This window comes from Colossoma macropomum, unplaced genomic scaffold (assembly GCF_904425465.1).
Source record: "Colossoma macropomum unplaced genomic scaffold, Colossoma_macropomum, whole genome shotgun sequence".
Classification (NCBI taxonomy): Eukaryota; Metazoa; Chordata; class Actinopteri; order Characiformes; family Serrasalmidae; genus Colossoma; species Colossoma macropomum.
Window position 1 is genome coordinate 38,012,083 of NW_023494792.1, and position 18,565 is coordinate 38,030,647.

Genomic DNA, 18,565 nt, shown 5'->3' on the forward strand with positions numbered 1-18,565 from the left:
AAAAGAAATTGGTTGGAAGCTGGACCTGCAAAAAGGTAGAGGTTCAGGAAGAGGTGTGGTGACCACTGAATTGCTATGAAAGATTCATGAATCATGAAGTTAGCGTGAAGAGGTAAGGTCATGACTGAAAAAAGGGCAGTTTGAACATGAGAGGGAAGCTTGTTCCATCACTGAGGGACAAGATCTCCAAAGTCAAATCTAGTCAAGGCCAAAAATCAACTTCATTTTCCTCTTACGCCAAATGTTGTTGCACTGGAGCTATGATGCTAATGTAATTAACAAATAATAATGGAATGAAAAATAAGAAAGCTTATAGCCCCCAGTTAGAATTGTGAGCCTAGTTATCAAGCATACATAAAGCAAATGAATGGACCGAGAACTGACCCCTAGGGAACACAAGGTGTAAGGTTATGAGATGATGAAAGTGACCTTCTCCAGACCACCTGGTGCGATTGACCTCGACAACATAATAGGAACCAAGACAGGGCACAGTGATAGATGGCCAAGTCAGATTGTGTGGCCTGTGCAACATTATTTTGTGATCAACAGTGTCAAATGTCTTGGACAATGACATTATCTCTCAGGAGATTTTGTTGACATCAAGGAGCTTATAAACAAAACAATATTTACCTAGTATAGCAGTCCCACCACCTTTTATTAAATGACCTTGGGCTGTTTTTTCCACTGAATGATGATGCAATGGTGCTTGTATCAAAAGTCAGTTGGTCAAGGCCAGATGACTTCCCTGCATTTAGCTGGGAAAAGAAATCTGTCTTGGAACCAGAGCTAAATTTGAAATATTTTTTATATTATTCTGATACATGGAGTATGTGGCACGCACAACGCTTTTTGAAAATGACCTTAAGAAATACAATGCTGATTAACATTTTCCCACCATGGATGTGTTAAAATCATGAATACCCTTCATCTTGGCACAGTGTGGGGGACTGCAAGAAGAATAATCCTTAAACAATGACTTCTGAGAAAGCTGTTCATTTAAACTTCTGGATATTTCATTGACACAGAACATTTCTTTTTGAGTGAAATCATGAATGCAGACCTGTCATTTACTGACTCATATTGTATTGCTTTTGCAAATTTCTCCTTATTCATGAAGTCAAATAAGTTGATCTGAAAATCAAGGCTTTTCCTTTTACTCGGTAATCCCAGAAGGGGGCAATATATCTTTACCTTACCTTTAACCCCTAGAGCTCGTTTATTATCCAGTTGTTATTATTCAGTGACTGCTATAAATCATTTAATAGCTACAATGAAACTAATATATAAGTTATGTAGTCCGGAGTCCAGAGTAAGGAACTCAAGCTCACATATGGAGCCTTGGGGTTTAAGGGGATTAAGTAAGGTAGACAGAAATTAAGCTCAGTGCAATTTTAAACTTAACTCCATGCAATTTCCAGATTCAGGACAGGGAAAATAAAAATACATTGTTAACTGTCTTGTCTAAACATTTTCTCTTAACATTTCATTTTCATCAACTTTGCATTACTATTTCTGACAAATACCAACTATTACTGACATCATCTGAGCAGATTCCAAGCACAGTCTCGATAGTTAAGCTCAAGAATATAACTGAGAATTGATCTAGCTTAATTTAAAACATAAACAGCTTGATAACCCCACAAAAAAAAACAAAAACTTTTTAGCATGATGTGCCAACTAAGAATGACTGGAATTCAAATGACTGTGTGCATCAACAGGCGAAAGGTCATGTAAAGCCACATAATATAGAGAAAAGTGAATTTTTCCAAAGAATCATGTTCTTCGAAGGTTCCGAGGTTGCATCTATTGGTCTGTTTCCAGAGGTGAGTTCAGCAGCCTAAATCAATACTTAAGTAAAAGTATTGATACTTGGGTAGAAGTAAAAGTAAAATTACATTAAAAATCAACTTGAGTAAAAGTACAAAAGTATCAGGTGAAAAACTACTTAAGTACGGAATAATTATAGAATAACTATAGTACTGCAGGGGAACTTCTTAGTACTTCCAGCATCTACTATCTTAAAAAGTTGTATATGGTTCTAAATAGAACCTTTTTGAAAAATGTTCCAAATGTTCCACAATGTCAAGCTTGTAACAATTGCAGAACCCTTTTTGGTGCTGCACAGAACCATATACACCATGTCCATCAATCTGGAGAGACATTTTACCATGCAAAGAACCATTTAAGCATGCGAAATACTCTTCCATTCTAGAGAGCTCTTGAAGAACCATCTTTTTCAAGAGTGTATAGCATAGGAACTGAAGTTTTTTAGGCTCTATTCTCCTCTTTTTTAGAATTCTTTTGAAGTCTAAAATAAAATGCTGAACCTCCAAAGTTAGAGGTGTGAACAATCACAAAGCTCTCTAAATGTTGTCACCAGCAAAACATAAACAAATTAAACAAAAAAAAGGAATTCATAACTAAATTTGAAAAATATAACTAAAAGTAAAGAGTAGATACCTTTACTCACTATTATACTTGATTACAGATACAAGTACTATGATTTGGACATACTCAGGAAGGTACAAATCCATCAATATTTTTTTACTCAAGTGATTGTACTTAGTTAATTTATTCCACCTCTGTCCATTTCACACATTACATTCTCTTCACAGAGTACTCCACTGAATTAATTATTAAGCTTTATTTTTCACACGCCTGCAATGTGGTAGATCAGCCCAGGTGTGGCTGATGAGCAATTGAATTTGTTATCGTTTTCCCTGAGCTTAGTTTGGACTAACATTCCTTTCCAGAGTCAACAGAGGTTTAAATATATGTAAGAACATCACACCACCAGGAGTAGGTTGACAAACCCCATAAACAGAGCCTTTGTTTAGCTTCACCATGGAGGAAACTTCATCTCCTTGAGGTTAATTGCATGTCATGTATTGTGGATAATAACACATTAATGGGTTTACACAAGTCATCTTTTTTTTCATGGAGCAGGAATATATTTGGAAGAGGCCAAAACAGTGAACTTATTCCATACTTGTAGTCCTCAAGAAAATGTCTGTATTTTGGCATTTTGATAAACATTTGATGAATTATTTTCCTGTACTTTGCAGCAACGCAACAAAGAACAGTATCTGAATGTTTTGTGAAAGTCTGAATATGCATGCTGATATAGAGAAAACCATTTATGGTTTGTTAATGTGAAAAAAAAAATGATAATACAAAGCCAAATCTAAATAATAGTTTCAAAGGTGTTTTGTAAGTCATTTTTTCTAGTTTTGTTCAGGAAAGGTCTGCACAGTAATAAAAAAAGACTATAAATAATTTAAGTGAGATCTTTAAAACGGAACAATAATAGAGAAAAACATCACACGTGACCTTCTTCAGTGCATAAACACTCAACACAACATCGTGGTTCTATTGTCACATCCAAATCAAGTCGCATAGAAACCGCCCAGTGAATACAATTCACAGTGCAAAGATGTAATCATCTTACTAAAATTACGACCCACATAGAAGATAAAAATATAGTAAGCAGTGTAAAAAATACACTGTGTTTCCCTGAAAATGTGACCAAACCTAATCTACCTGGCCTTTTCACATTCACTCCAAATATGCCTTTAAAAACATAAACTTACACAAGTTATACATCCATAATCATATTATATTAATAAAAAATGTGAAGTAAATTAAAAATATCATTTCTGGAACTCACTATTTTAAGCTCTATTATAGACTGAAATACATGATCCCAACTTTTATTATCTTCTTTGTTCGACAGGCATTGGATGTGATGCATCATATCATTTCTTAGCTTAGAGCTTGGTGTGAACAACATGTGGCTACATATCATCTTCCCACCAACAGTACAGAGAAAATCCACTGATTTTTTCAAAATTCCTATATAATACAATTGTTCAGATGTGTACAAAATAATTGAATGGTTTGATGTGGAATGCTGCTTTCTAGAGAAACATACAGAGTCAGAATCGTTCACAACAGTTATCTGAATCATTTAACGCCTCTAGAAGCTACCCCACAGAAAGTTCTTACATGAAATGGTTACAAATACATTACCTGATGCCTGAGACACTGCTTTTCTATAGTTTTGAGATCAACTTTTGGGATAAATTATATATTTTTTAAATCAATTCTTGGTGGAGAGATACATACATAATAGTTCGTAAAGAGAACATGTTTACCTCTATTTACCACTATTTTATCAATATCAACATTACATATAAAACACCAGAAGACTCATGTAGGTTTGACGGTTGTTCTGAACAGCAAATGAAATGGCTATAGTTGCATCATAGATATTAAAACCCCTGGTTCCTATGGCCACCACTGTAAAGAAAATCCAAATCATTATGTTCCTCTACTATTAACCATTTCACATCAAACCAGTCTGAATGACTTTGTTTGTTTGTCTCAACCATTTAATTCTTCAAGAATTTTGAAAAATCAGTGGAATTCCTTTTTAATGTGATCCTTGTATCATATACTTACCAGTACAGGCGAGTGGAACTGTTGTTGCAGGTTTGATAACATTTGTGAAATTTACTAAATACCTTAATCACCCAAACACTGTGTAAACAACATCACTGACTCAAATTGGAGTAATCTGTGGATTTGTATAATCTTGTTCTTGACCCCTTTTCACTAATCAGCTTCATATTAGAGTGGCACTCTTAAATCAGTTTTATTCACATCATTCTGTTATTGATGGTATTAACACTGTATGTCCAAATGTTTATAGACAGCACTTCTAATTAGTGAATTCAGCTACTGTAAGGTCACCCATCGCTGATACAGGTTCAATCGCACTCTCACAGCTTGTGCAATCTCCATAGAAAAGTATTTCCAATAGAATGGGACACTACGGAGCAGCTACATATGAGCCTAAGGTCACCAAGCCAAGCGTTACAAAGCTGTGGAGCAGTAGAACTGTGTTCTCTGGAGTGATGGAGCCCAGATACCTTTGGGATGAGTTGAAGTGACGTTTGTGATCCAGAATTAATCATCCAGGATCAGTACCTGACCTCACCAAATCCTCACAACACTGTTCCATCTAGTGTAAAGTCTTCCCAGAAAAGCAGAGGCTGTTACTGCAGCAAAGAGGGACAAACTCCCTATTAATACCCTTGATTTCAGAGGAAATCCTGGAATAACAGGTGTTTTGGCAAACTTTTTTGGAAATATAGTTTATGTTTGTCATGCCCAATGATTTTGATAACAGTCTTATCAAGTTTTCTCTGTTCTTTACAGTGTACTTAAACCAGGATTGCCTAAACTGTTGCATGTAGTGTGCTAGTCTTTTAGTCATTTCTTTTTACCTCAATCTTGAGCGCAAACCACAGCCACAGCATCTACGTCATATTTGTTCCAACACATGGAGTGAACCCAGAGCTTTTCGGGCATAGCCTTTAAAACATGACGCAACCACACAAACATTACACCATGGTGCAATAATTACGGTTATCATTATTGTTGTTGTTAGTAATAATAGTACAGAAGTTGTAGTATTAGTATACATAGTAGTAATAATGGTATTAATAGTAGTAGTAGTTGTATTATATGTAGTAGCATTAGTACAAACCTCAATTTAGTACAAACCTCAATTCCAAAATTGTTGGGAAATGTCTGTGAAATGCAAATAAAAACAGAGAACAGTGATTTGTAAATCCACTTTGACCTATATTTCAGTGCAAACAGTACAAAGACATAATGTTTTAGCTGTCAATGTTTTACCTGTTCATGTTTTTCTTTGCAAATATATGCTCATTCTGTAATTGTTGCCTGAACACATTGTAAAAAAAAAGTTTGAACATGGGGCAATTTAAGATCAGAAATAGTGAACTGTTCAAAAAACACCTTCAACAGGTGATGCAATCATGCTTGACTATAAAAGGAGCTCCAGGAACGGCAAACCAAACCAAAACTATGCACATGAAGTTTAATCCCTCAAACAAGGCTGCATTAAAAACTGGCATGCTTCTGTGATAATTATCGCTGCATGAGCTCAAGGATACTTTGACAACCCACTGTCAATAAACACTGTTCATCATTGCATCCACAAATGCAAGGTAAGACTGTGCTCAGACTATGCTATGCTCAATGGAAGCCATATGTCAACAACATATATTTTTGTATATTTACAAAAAAATACAATATAGCTTATAATGTAAAAATAAATAAATAAATATTGTGTTTTTGTACTGTTTTTAATTTAATACAGGTCAACACAATTTACTAAACTCATTGTTCTGTTTTTTTTCTGAAAAATTCACATACTGTCCCAAATTGAGGATGGTATTAGTAATAGTAGGATTAGTTCTACTATTTATTGCTACTAATAAAAGTAGTATTAGTAGAGTAATATTAGTTGTAGTAACAGTAGCAGTAAGTAGTATAAGTAGTAGTAGGGTGTTATTAGAAGTAGTATAGTATAATAATACTATCAGTACTAGTAGTATTGGTAATAGTACTAGTAATAGTAGTATTAGTATTAGTAATAACAGTATTGATAGCAGTAATAGTACCCAGCAAATACAGTTATGTTGTGACAACATTGTGACAACCTATTGTTTGGGTGCCCACATCATTGTCACAACGTTGAAATGTAACCTTTCCTCAGAAAGTTGTGACAATGTTATCCAACAACATTGTGACAACGTAGTGGCAACACTGTCGGTACGTTCTCACAATGTCCTAGAATGCTTCCATTGTTTTGTGCATGGAACTCTACTTAAGCAATAGAACATGAGAGGGAGTGTGTTATTGCGAAATAACATCACGGCTGTGATGTCATTTCACGATAACACACGACCTCGAGTGTTCCGTTGCTTTTATGCAACAGTTAAATAAATAAAGTAATAAATTAATAAACTGGGCCGTGAACGCGGCGTTTAATATGTTTTAATGTTCGCAGTTCCTTCTGCCAAATTATAGTTCCTTAACAAGCAGCTTGTTGCTACATCAGAGTAATGAGCTCCGCTCACTCGCTGCTCCAGCTCCTTACACAGACCAACAGACAGTTTGGGAATTTAGTGTAGTCTCATCTTCAGAGTCTGAACAAATCAGCTGTCGGTCAAATGTGATCTTAAAAGTATCCATTTTCTGTTTGTGGCAAAGTAAGAAGTAAAAACGTTCAAATGGCTTGAGCGTCTCCTACAGCTGTCAAAGTCGTTGCTTAGCAACAGCGTCTCAGCGGAGTGATACAGTGTTTGTGAAAAAAAACCGTGATGTTATGGTGAAAAAACAGCACGGTTAGAACACTTCTCAACCAATCAGCTTGTGTGGCCAGAACTAACTGCTCTACAGCTAGTCATATTACCGCACAGCAATGTTACTTAATAATGAGTTTGTAACAACATTGTGACAACCTTGTTCAGACAATGTAAACAGCACCACCTACTGACAACATTGCAGCAATGTTGTACAAAAGTAAACAAAGTTGTGACAAAGTTGTGTGTTAGTTGGGTAGTAACAGTTACAGAAAGTAGTATTAGTGATAGTAGTAGTAGAGTAGTATTAGTATTAGTAATAGTAATATTAGTATTGGTAATAGTAGTATTAGTAGTTGTTGTAGAAGAGTAGTATTAGTATGATTATTAGTAGCCGTAACAGTAGCAGTGGAATAGTATTAGTAATAGTACTATTAGTATGAGTAATAGTAGTAGGAATAACAGTAGTAACAGTTGCAGTAAGTAGTATCAGTAATAGTAGTAATAGTAATAGTAATAGTAGTATTGGTAATAGCTTTAGTAATAGTAGTAGTAGTAGAAGATGAAGAGTAGTGTTGGTGATCATCATCATCATCATCATCATTTGTATTTTTAGTTCGATCACATAACAATTTAAAGGGCAATTTAACACGCTAAATTAACAACTCTATTGTCAAATCAATAAAAAAGCAAATATAACGTCGTGCAAAAACTGATCTTGTGCTTTGACTGAAGGCACATTAGCAGCACTGGACCGACGGCGTGTGTTTACGGGGCTTTACTCAGGCTAACTTTAAACTAATCCGGGATGAGCCGGGCTGACCTACTTCTATTGGCTCGTCCAGTGGAACCATGGAAGCATCAGTAAGGGGAGGGAGGCGCTAACGGCTCACATGCGGCATCAGTTAAACCTCAGAATGAGAAACATCCTCCAGCCAGCCGCCCCTTCTCCACCCATCGCCGTGCTGCTCCGCTATTGGAGCTCCTTCTTAGCTCTAGCAGCAGCAGGTCCACACACACACGCGCGCGAGCGCGCGCGCGCACACATACACGCATCCGCGTGCACACGTATACACACCCTCCCCTCGCCCATCGACGTCATCGCTACGGTTTGGAAAGCGACGAATTCAAACAGTGTGTTTAGAGCGTCTTCCTGCAACACTGACAAGGTCAGTCAGCCAGGAGCGGAGAGCGGAGCCCGGACGTTACGGTGTCTTAGCGTTTCAGAAGGTAAATCACCATTTCTTTTTCAAAGGCTTCCGCTGCGGAAGTCGACTCGTCACTGTCACTACATTCGCTGACTGACACTTTACAGCTTCGCTCGTTCCTGCTCTTGAAATGATGCTTTGGCAAACTGTAGGCTATCCTGGCTTTATCTTCTCAGCAGACATCGCCCCCAGTGCTAATTATAACGTGCTGAGACAGTTAGTGCTGGTCTTGTTGGTGTTCACGGTCATACGGAGCCGGTCAGGTTTATTTACGTAAGCTCCGTCTATGCCCATTGCATACTGGCGTGTCTTCAGCGCCATTGGTGCTAATGGCAGGTCTTCATGGATGGAGACAAGCACGAGTAATGCATCACTAGGATGGACACCGCGCATCCCCCTCAGCCCTCTTAAGCTTTTCTTCCACCTGCTGGTTGCTAAGAGTGTCAGAGCGGCCCATACAGTGATAGACAGCCAGCTGAATTGAACAGAGCTGCCTGCCTCCCTGTGAATGGTACTCTATAAATATCTAGGATTTGATCAGGAGGCTGTGCCGTAAGCAGGTTTGGCACTAGAAGAGGATGTTCCATCTGGGTCAGCTGGTGCTCTTGCATTATTACAATATGTCATGTGATTCTGACTGCAGAAAGGGGCCCAAGCACCAGAGCCCTGCAGCGTGGCAGCCCGGATGCACAGGGTGGATAAGATGCTCGGCTTGTACACAAACACATTCTTTGATAATGAACAGTATAACTGAGGTTTCATTTCTGAACAATGGTGGGACGACATCCCAACAGTCTTGGTGCAGATTTAGAGATAACTTCCACTGCAGAGGACAGCAAGGATAGAAGGGGCAAAATAAATAAACGAGTGCCCCGCTGTGCATTCCTAATTATTGATGAAGCTGAGATTTATTGCCCTGACTAAGAGCAGCTGGTTAGGCACAGACTCTATGGCACCACTTTTAGATAATCAAGCACGGGTGGAATTGTTTAGGGTGCTGCTGGTGCTGAAGTTTAATTATTCTAATGCCTCAAAAAAACATGGAAAACAGACAAACATTAGGGTAGTAGAAGGTAGTAGTAGGCAATATGGTGAACAATTTATTTCATGGTATAAATAAAGTTTCTGATTTTGTATGTATCGCAGTATGTATATATGTTCAAATGAAACCATTTCTGATGCTTAATCCCTTAAATGGCCATCAGCAGGCCTAAATTTTAATACACACTTCCATAACCATAAGAATAGCTCAGCCAATTTGCATTGAAGTCCCTGTAGTTACTGAATAATAAGTCTTAGTATGTAATAAGCCTGGGATTATAAGGGGTTAATTAAAGCTATTTTTGTAGGTTAACAGTAGCCTATGATTTTGGGATGACCCCTCACTTTTCAAGAGCTATTTTTAAAACCCACATAAATCTGAAATATTTTTATTGTCCCAAATAGTAAAAAAAAAGAACAATATATGGATAAACCTATGTCAATATTGCTTTCTAACACTAGCCTCGCAGGCCAGGAAAGAATGGTCCTAAAAGTTGAGTCACATCTGAATTTCTGCAAAGCCAGCTTTTTGTTCAAATTTTCTGTTCCGCCTTAATTGGAGCACAGGTACATTCTGGCACCTGTACAGGAGCTTGAATGTAACTGTTGCACTATTTAAGGTGGAATGGAAAATTCAAATAACAAGACAACTTTAGTTTCATCATATTTCTCAGATCAATTGTCTCATAGGTGCGACCCATATCCTCATGCCTCTGACTGTCAGAAACGGACGGAATCTGGAAAATATTACAGTCATTTATGCTATCAGTACCAGATGGCTTGTTGCGCAGACGATGTCGGGAGACGGCGTCATCTACTGCAGCTGATCAAGTTACACAGTTCCTCAGACCGCTCTGTTTGGTCTGGTGTCCATGTTAGGCTAAGGCTAACCCCAAAAGATCGGCAATTCCTTTATGTCTGCTGCCTAAAAAAGAAAGCGGACTACTTCAGATGCAACATGCTAGACAGTGGGAGGTGATCGAGGGACTGCTGCCTTTTCATTATCATTTTAAAAGTGACTGAAACACTCTTGGCTCAGCCACCCAGCTAAAGGAGATAATGTTAACATGGTGTGCACTGTTTGTGCAATGCATTATCTGCGCTTATTTGTGGCGTACCCATATAATGTCATACCTGAGGCAGAATTTTGACCAGTATACTGCCGACGACTACAAGGTGACTATTACTGTTTTGAGCTAAGCAACATGCCCTTGTCCATTTTTATAGATAACAGTATGACATACAGTTTCTGAAACCACATGAAGACTATTTGAGATTATTTGAGGCAAATGAGTAATGATTTAGATGTACCATGCTAATTGGTTGGGTATAAACTTTAATTACTTCTTAGCTGCATTAGTCTCGTAGCTCTAATAAAAACAGAAGCAAACTTTAGACCTCGAACATGTCTTTGCTTTACTGAAAATTATACTTCATGCCAGCAACATTATAAGTAAACTATGTCATAACAGTAAAAGTGATTTATAGCCTGTCATTTATTTAATCCTTTCATTTATCGATTCAGGCTCAAACATACTTAAAATGAGTAGCAGAATCAATCACTGCTGTTGTAGATGTTATTTTTTTTGGCCTGTTGTGCCTTGTTACAAAAAAACTTGCCACAGTGAAAGCACGGATGTTCAGGAGGGATGATATTGGGACCACTAGTGAGATCTAACATATAGGAAGGAAATCATGCTGAGTAGTGTAAACAAAACATTTTGTATTGCTCTCTGTGTGTACTACTAACAAACAGAACCCACATGCTTGACTTTTGCCCCAGTTAATTAGCTAACTGCAAAAATCTCTCCTATAGTGTAGAGCATAAAATATGTAATATGTTATTTTTTAAGTCACATTGGGTTTTGCCATTGGAAAATCGGACTGTTTGCTTTTGTATAATAAAAGCTTTCATGTTTTATGTAATACAATTCAGTCAGTGTGGCAATATAAGCTCAAATTCATATCCCACTATTCAGCCAATTACAGTATGATATACTGATACAAATAATAATAATAGTAATTGTAGCTAAGTTTACTTTTCTGCCGTAGTGTGTAATTTACATTCAGTATAGCACAACAGATAAGTGAAAAAAGAGGTATATACTCTACACTAAATATTTGTGCATGTTTTTAAATTGTGTGTACACTTTTCCGTGAGTTTATAAGAGCAATTATGATGTCAATTTTTAATTTGTCTCATAAGTAAGATTGTGGCCAGTGTGATTTTGCTTCATTGGGCGTATCACAGCAATATAGTAAAATCAATATAGTGGGACAATGCCACTGTTATTCAACGTTTTACAGTATAGCTCCCACTCCAGCAAGTCAGTCGTGTTCTCTTTTCAACAGTAGTGTTGCACAATGATATTGGTCAATATCAGTATCAGCAGATATTTGCTTAAAAACAAATACTGGCATTGGACAGATTTGACTGATATTGAAAACCAATATTTGATAACGTATTTATTGTACGACAGAAGAGTGAAAGCTTTAGGTAATCTTGGGCTCCTGTGCTAAAATGCCAGCATTTAATTTGTTTTACTACATTTGCACCTAATACAACTAAATGTTAGACATCTCTGTAATGCTAATCCAGGCAGATTTAGTCACAGTTTCTACAATTTAGGAATGTTTATGTACTGACATTGGCAGACATGTACATGAAAAAATTTGGACATTGGCATCGGCACAGAGTTGCGAAATGGATAGATATACTAAATATCATATCTCACAAGATATGAATCTTTTTAAACAGACTGGAAATCGGGCAGATATGACTGATCCGTATTCAACACTGTGTCTTAGTTCTGGTCATTATACAATTGTAACAGTTTTATAAACTTTGTAGACCACTGTGGTGCATTAGCATCTACTGTAGGGTTGGGAAATATTATGATATTTATCATTTTCATGATAAATTATGTCACAGCTTGCTATTCTGAACAATAATCCTTATTAATTGCATTTAGTGTAGCGCAGTGTGTGTAATACTGATAAAAACAATGCACCTATAGTTTTTGATCGTATTTTTTAATGTTGTTCTGTTCCCACTTATTAGATGTCAGAAAAAATAAATATCATGGCGTATCGTGTTTTGTGAAAATGTATTGAAATATTGTGATCATATTTTTGCCATATCGCCTACACCTACTGTTTATTTCTATATGCTACTACAAAACACAATTGCTTTAACAGAGCACTGACATCAGATCAGGACTCAGTGTCGACCCATACCCTGAGTTCAGATATCATTGTCAATTTCAGAAGAGAAAAAATCGGTGCCTCCCTAGTTTAGCAAGAATCTTTAAAGTTTCTTCTTTCACTGGTCCTGTAGGGCACCTGCACTGAGCAGTTTTGTATTCGCTCTCCAGTACCATATCTGGAAGTGCAGGGTGCAGGGAAAACACAAATGTGGAGAACAAGTGGACCCTCCGTGTTTCTGAGTTGCAAAACACTGTCCTAGTGTGCTGTAATGGGCACTGACTGTTCCTAATACTTACCTTTAAGTGATGTGTTTCACCATGACTGACTCTTTTTCCCAACAGCCTGCATGCTGTGATTGTGTTGGTTGAGTGACACACCTCAGGTGATGTGTACAGTCACATGTTGGAACACCTAGTCATAAGAGAAATGTCATGCTTGGTCAGGAATAGTCAGACCGCTTGATATTTATAGGTTCAATAACAGCTGATGTGGTTATAAAAAGAGAGCAGGCACTTTATTGCGGGTACTTGGATGCTGAATCTTAGAACTACACAGAGTTACCAGTTTATTAGATGTATCTACACTCACTGGCCATCTTATCAGGTACATCCACCATGAAGGTACGTTGTAGGTTTACAGTTACTGACTGTACAGCATCTCTTGCTGCACAATTTGTCATGACATACGTCACCAATTAATCCCAGTCTGGAAAAGGATCAGTGGCTCATTGATTATCTTAAGGAACAGCCCCACAGCTTTGAAGTAACTATTTTCTACTCCAGACCACAATGGTGTCTATTGTTTGTCTGCAGCCATTCTTTTAATGGGAAATTGGAGTATTTCTTGTTGCCGTTTGCTTCACTTACCCTTTGCTCCACTTAACTCACACAAAGAGCTTCAAAGCAGCCTGTGAACCACCCATCCAGCCACTTTTCCTATTCCAACAGCAAAAGACATGGTGAGAAATAATAAGAGCCATTGTTATAACCCAGCATGAAATTACTGACCTAGAGAGAAAACAGTGTGATGTTGTGGTTAATGTTAAACTACAACAAACATTAATCAGTTGATTTGTACAGTAGTTCCGTTTAAGACCAAGGTCATCGTTGTAGTTGAGGTATATAAAAGCTGACTGTTGCTGGTAGCAGTTACAAATAGAGAATGTTTACATTCAATATAGGATATTAACGGCGGTTATAACCTGCTAGTTATGAGGCTAATTGTGTTTTATTATCTGGGTGTTCTGCTCACAGTTGGGAGCCGAAAATGTGCTTTTGACCTTTGACCAGAATTTTTGTATGAATACAGTACATTAGCCAGTGTAACTTTGAGTATTGTTCTGAAACTATGCTGATTCTCATAAGCTATCACTTTCTTATTACTTCATAGATTTATTCTACCATTACCCAGTTTTCTTTAGACAATACAGTGTGTTAAGTGAGCCTATACAGGGCACAGAAATCATGTTGATTTGTGCCTAAAAGGGGGATGATACAGTTTTGGTACCGTATCGGGTGTCTTAAGGTGCACAACAATGTCTAGTTCTGGGAAAATTTTGGGTATAGAATTGGATATTGTACAGTACTATATGAAAATTGTAGGCAACTGAGAAAATTATATTTAAAAAGCTGTTTATCTGTTCAGTAAGCATTTTTTGCTCAGAAAAACACCAATGTTACAATAAATGTAATTGATAATAAAGTATGTCAGTATGTTTGTTTAATCATTTCCAAACCTCTCCTTGAAGCTGCCAACATCTTGTTTGGTTAATCAATAAGAAATCAAGAGTCAAGAAATTCTTGTTACTTTTTTTCACCTGTATTTATGTTTATTTCTATCTATCGTAATGATATATGGTGTATATATGGTGCAAGCACAAACACATTTATTGCCAAAATGAATGATTTTAAACAATGTGCTTAGGTGCCTAAGACTTAAATAAGAATGAACTAAATTGGCAAAATTAAACAATACTCAGCCTTTCAATGGATGCCTCTTTAAAGAATCCAATGATCGACGTTTTTTGCCATTTACCAAATGCATTTTTTAGTTCTATCCAATTCCACTGTGATTTGTGAGAAAAATGCTCCAGATGAATGTGGGCCTATTCCACAGTAGTAGTTCTTTTGAGGGTAAGGGAATCTGAAAATCGGGTGAAAAAAAGCCAGAAGTGGTGTACTGCTGTCTGTTTGTATGACCTTTTCATTCAAATAACATTGCCAACTGGAACAACAAATACAGTTCAGCGATCTGCGGGTGTGTGCAAACAGTGTGATGTGGATGTAGGAGCACCAAGTACAAAGCATTTTTAGCACCTGAAATCTGCTTAGCATGTTTTCTGGAACTAAATGATTTCGATTCCATTATAGGATTTTATACAATATAAGGTGATGGTTATAAACAGCAATAAGGTGATTTAAAATTATTTCATGCACATATGAAATATATATGTTGTTTCTCAGTTTTCTAGGTTTCTGTGTCAAATGTCAAGACTCATCTGTTGGACAACTTGAATTTGACTTGATCTGAGGTAATCATTATCCAGTCTCTGAGGTCGGCTAATAATTATCCAATATTAAACTTCTTTCTGGACATGTTTTTCTATATCATGGAGCCCCTCTTTTATTTTTAATTACACTTGTTGCCAATGTGCTGTTATGTGCTTTTTTAAGCTTAAGCACCCTTTTCCTTTGCTTTTAAACTAGATTTTGCTGTACCTAAGCATTACCAACCATTTTAAGGATTTGGACTATATCCCAAACAGGGCTATTACTTTCTATATGCGATATAAGCAGTTGCTTAGAGCCCCCCAAGCCACCAGGCTTCCTACGAGTATGCACACAAGTAAGATAACAAAACAAAAGTCTATGATTTATGTTCAGTTAACTTGTTATTTGATGTTCAATTAATGCAATATCTTATTGCAACAAAGTTACGTTTTTTAGTTAAGACACCCATAAAATGTGTACAGTGCAGCAAATCAGCAGAAAACATAAATTTGCATTTCCTGCTTCTCACAATCCAAATAATCCTGAACGCATTCAGTAATTTTGAGGTCTGGGGTGGGGTGGTCAGTCCATTGTTTGATTTTCAAATATTATTTTTATAATTATCTATTTTTCTTTTCTCGGTAACAGCTTCCTGACAGCTACACATACTTTCAGGCCTATAGTGCTGAGTTATCTTCTGTCAGTGGGAGTATTTTTTAGAACTGAAGCAAGAGTGGAGCTTGATTTTCCCCTGTCTCTCAAAAATGAAAACAGCATGATGCTTAGGGTCTTTAAATGTTCAGAAACAGCTCTGTTCCCAAAGCCATTTTTATATATCCAGTGCTAGAGGGTAGAGTAAGTATTAGTATAAGTCAAAGGTGTCCAATCTTATCCTCAAAGTGTGCAGTGTGGCTGCAGCTTTTCTTTCCAACAAAACAGGAGCACACCTGATTCTACTTGTTCAACAGCTAATCAGGTGAGCTCCTGCTTTGTTGAAAAGAAGACCTGCAGCCACACCGGCCCTTTGCCAGTAAGATTATGTATAAGTGCTATTAGAGCATTACATTATAATGGTTTTATGTCACCAACCATTTTTTTATATGAAAAACTGTTGGATATATCAAAAAACTGTGCAAATATAGGTCATTAAATTTGTTTTGCTGTTTTATAATCTTCTCAGTGAGCATTTACAGATCTAGCCAAATAATGTAGCTCATATATAAGAGCCAAAGAAAATGATTAAAACCTCTCTATCTCTCTCTCTCTTTCCCTCCCTCTCCCTCTCTTAATGAGTTTATTCAACACTGAGTACCTCCTGGCAGTCTCTAGATGAAGGTGACCCTGGATGTCCTTAGGCACAACACAGACTACACGTTGTAGTCGGCCATGAGTGTGAATCTCTAACTAGGTTAAAGAGAAAATCCTTGATAAGGCATGAAAGGGCCAATGTTGTAAAAAAACTGATTTCCCCACTTCTTTCAAGTAAGAGTTTGATGTGGAATGTAAACATTGCTAAAGTTTTAAAATGTACTGTTCCTTCTTCCCAGTCCACACAGTTCATATGAGGAAATGAATCTCTAAAAACAGCTCATTGTTTCTGTGATGTCATGAAACCCAATGCATTTACATATATCATATTACAGCAGTTTAGCTGTGCCCATTCACATTTTTTTGACCTGGACTGTTTTTTGAATAAAGCACATTACATGGCAGCCAACTAGAACAGAGGTCATTTGCATATCATTCTAAAAAAGCACAGTAACAAAAACAGCTTGGGAATCCAAGGGATAAAAAGAGACTGGAAAACAATTTTACTGTTATGTGCTTTGTTATCCATGCAACAAAACACATAACAGTCATGAACCCTAAAAGTGGACCTCAGGGAATAAAAAGAACAAATAAAATGTTAAGGATACAGACCCTTCAACAATCAGTCAGAATACAAGTGAGAGCTACTCACCTGCTACAGAATTCAGAATTCCAAATCTATATTAAAAATGGAGTTTGAACTGGGCTGTAGGCACCATGCCAGTTTACACTTTGTGTGTGTGACCTTGGAGGAGGGTGAATGTAGGGATATACTTTTATATGTTGTCATGGTCACAGTCACATGTTTCAACAGCAGATTAGATGTCTACCACTACACCTTGCAGTAGAATGGGTCGTACTGAAGAGCTCAGTGACTTTAAGGGTGACATTGTCATAGGTTTCTGCCCTGTTAGAGCTGCCCCAATCAACTGTAAGTGCTATTACTGTGAAATGGAAGCGTCTAGAGCAAAAACAGCTCAGCAACAGAACGGTAGACATTACAAACTCATAGAATGGGGCCACCGAGTAGGATGACTCTGGAAGATCCATCCATGACCTAATTATAGCTTTTTGGCAGATGGATCTTCATTTAAAATCTCTTAGTACTTCATGTTCCTAGGGACATCCTTCTCTTATACCCAACCCAGCTTGAGTGTTGCCAAAAAGCTCTATATTTGTTTCATCTGACAGTAGAACCTGGTTCCAGTGCCACTAGCACGTAGAAAAAATTCCAAGCTCTTACGCTCTGAATATTTTGTTGGCATAGAAGTGACATCTAATTTTGGACACTTGGTGACCCCAGAATGATACCATCTTCTGCAAACCTCCAACAGTGATCCTTTTTGCCTCTCTAACCATCCTCATCTTACAGGCAGGTTGATGAGTGATTAAGGGAAATTGTCCACTGTGGAACCTCATATTTATACCCCTGTGAAACCACTCAAGCTTATGCCAAATTGTCTCTCTCTCTTTCTCTCTCTCTCTCTCTCTTTCTCTCTCTTTCTCTATCTGCTTCTCTACATGCATGAAGATACAAGCATAAGCCTATATGCACTCTCCTTGATGACTCCAGCCTGTTTCATTATTCCTTATGTTTTTATGTCATTTATCAGTAAAGCTGATGCCGTCGTGGGGCCTCTTTTCTTATTGTTTAATCTTGGGGCGGGGTGTGTTTCTCCAGGTATACAGTGACCTCTGGTTGAGCGTATTGTATGACAAGAGCAGACACTTGAGCTTTGCTTGACACATTGTAATCACTACTGGTGGCTTGCATGGGTCAACAATGGTCTCAGGCATGCAGCCGCAGGCATTGGCTACAAAGTGACACCTCTCCAGAGAGAGAATTTCGTTGGTTCAGTAATTTGAATAGATCTGACGGTCGTCTCAGTGGGGGTACTAAGATGCAAATAATGATAGTTTATGTCTGTGTACAAACTGAAAGATCCTGGTTGGCATGATGCCATTTCTTAGAGCACAGTCAGTGTTTTCCCACAGTGTGTTACGAGGGCTTATGGTGTTCTCAGGTGTGAAAGTTTGCTCCCTGGGGCTCTATAGTCTGATGCTCTAAAGCATTGTGTATATTTAGTTTGTATCCATTTCAGGGAAGAATTGGCAAGACTTTAGACCGCTTCCT

At 37.5% G+C, this 18,565-nt stretch overlaps 1 protein-coding gene across 2 annotated transcripts in view; it reads left to right on the forward strand.

Moving 5' to 3' along the window:
- Positions 1 to 5,895: 5,895 nt before the first annotated feature.
- Positions 5,896 to 18,565, forward strand: part of LOC118812255 (monocarboxylate transporter 2-like) — a 37,519-nt gene continuing 24,849 nt past the window's right edge. The window contains exon 1 of one of the 2 annotated variants that reach the window (XM_036577097.1): positions 5,896 to 6,038. The gene's annotated coding sequence lies outside the window, so the exon portion shown is untranslated. Of the gene's footprint in view, positions 6,039 to 8,233; positions 8,409 to 18,565 lie in introns of those variants that run through there. The other variant, XM_036577094.1, reaches the window with a different exon arrangement.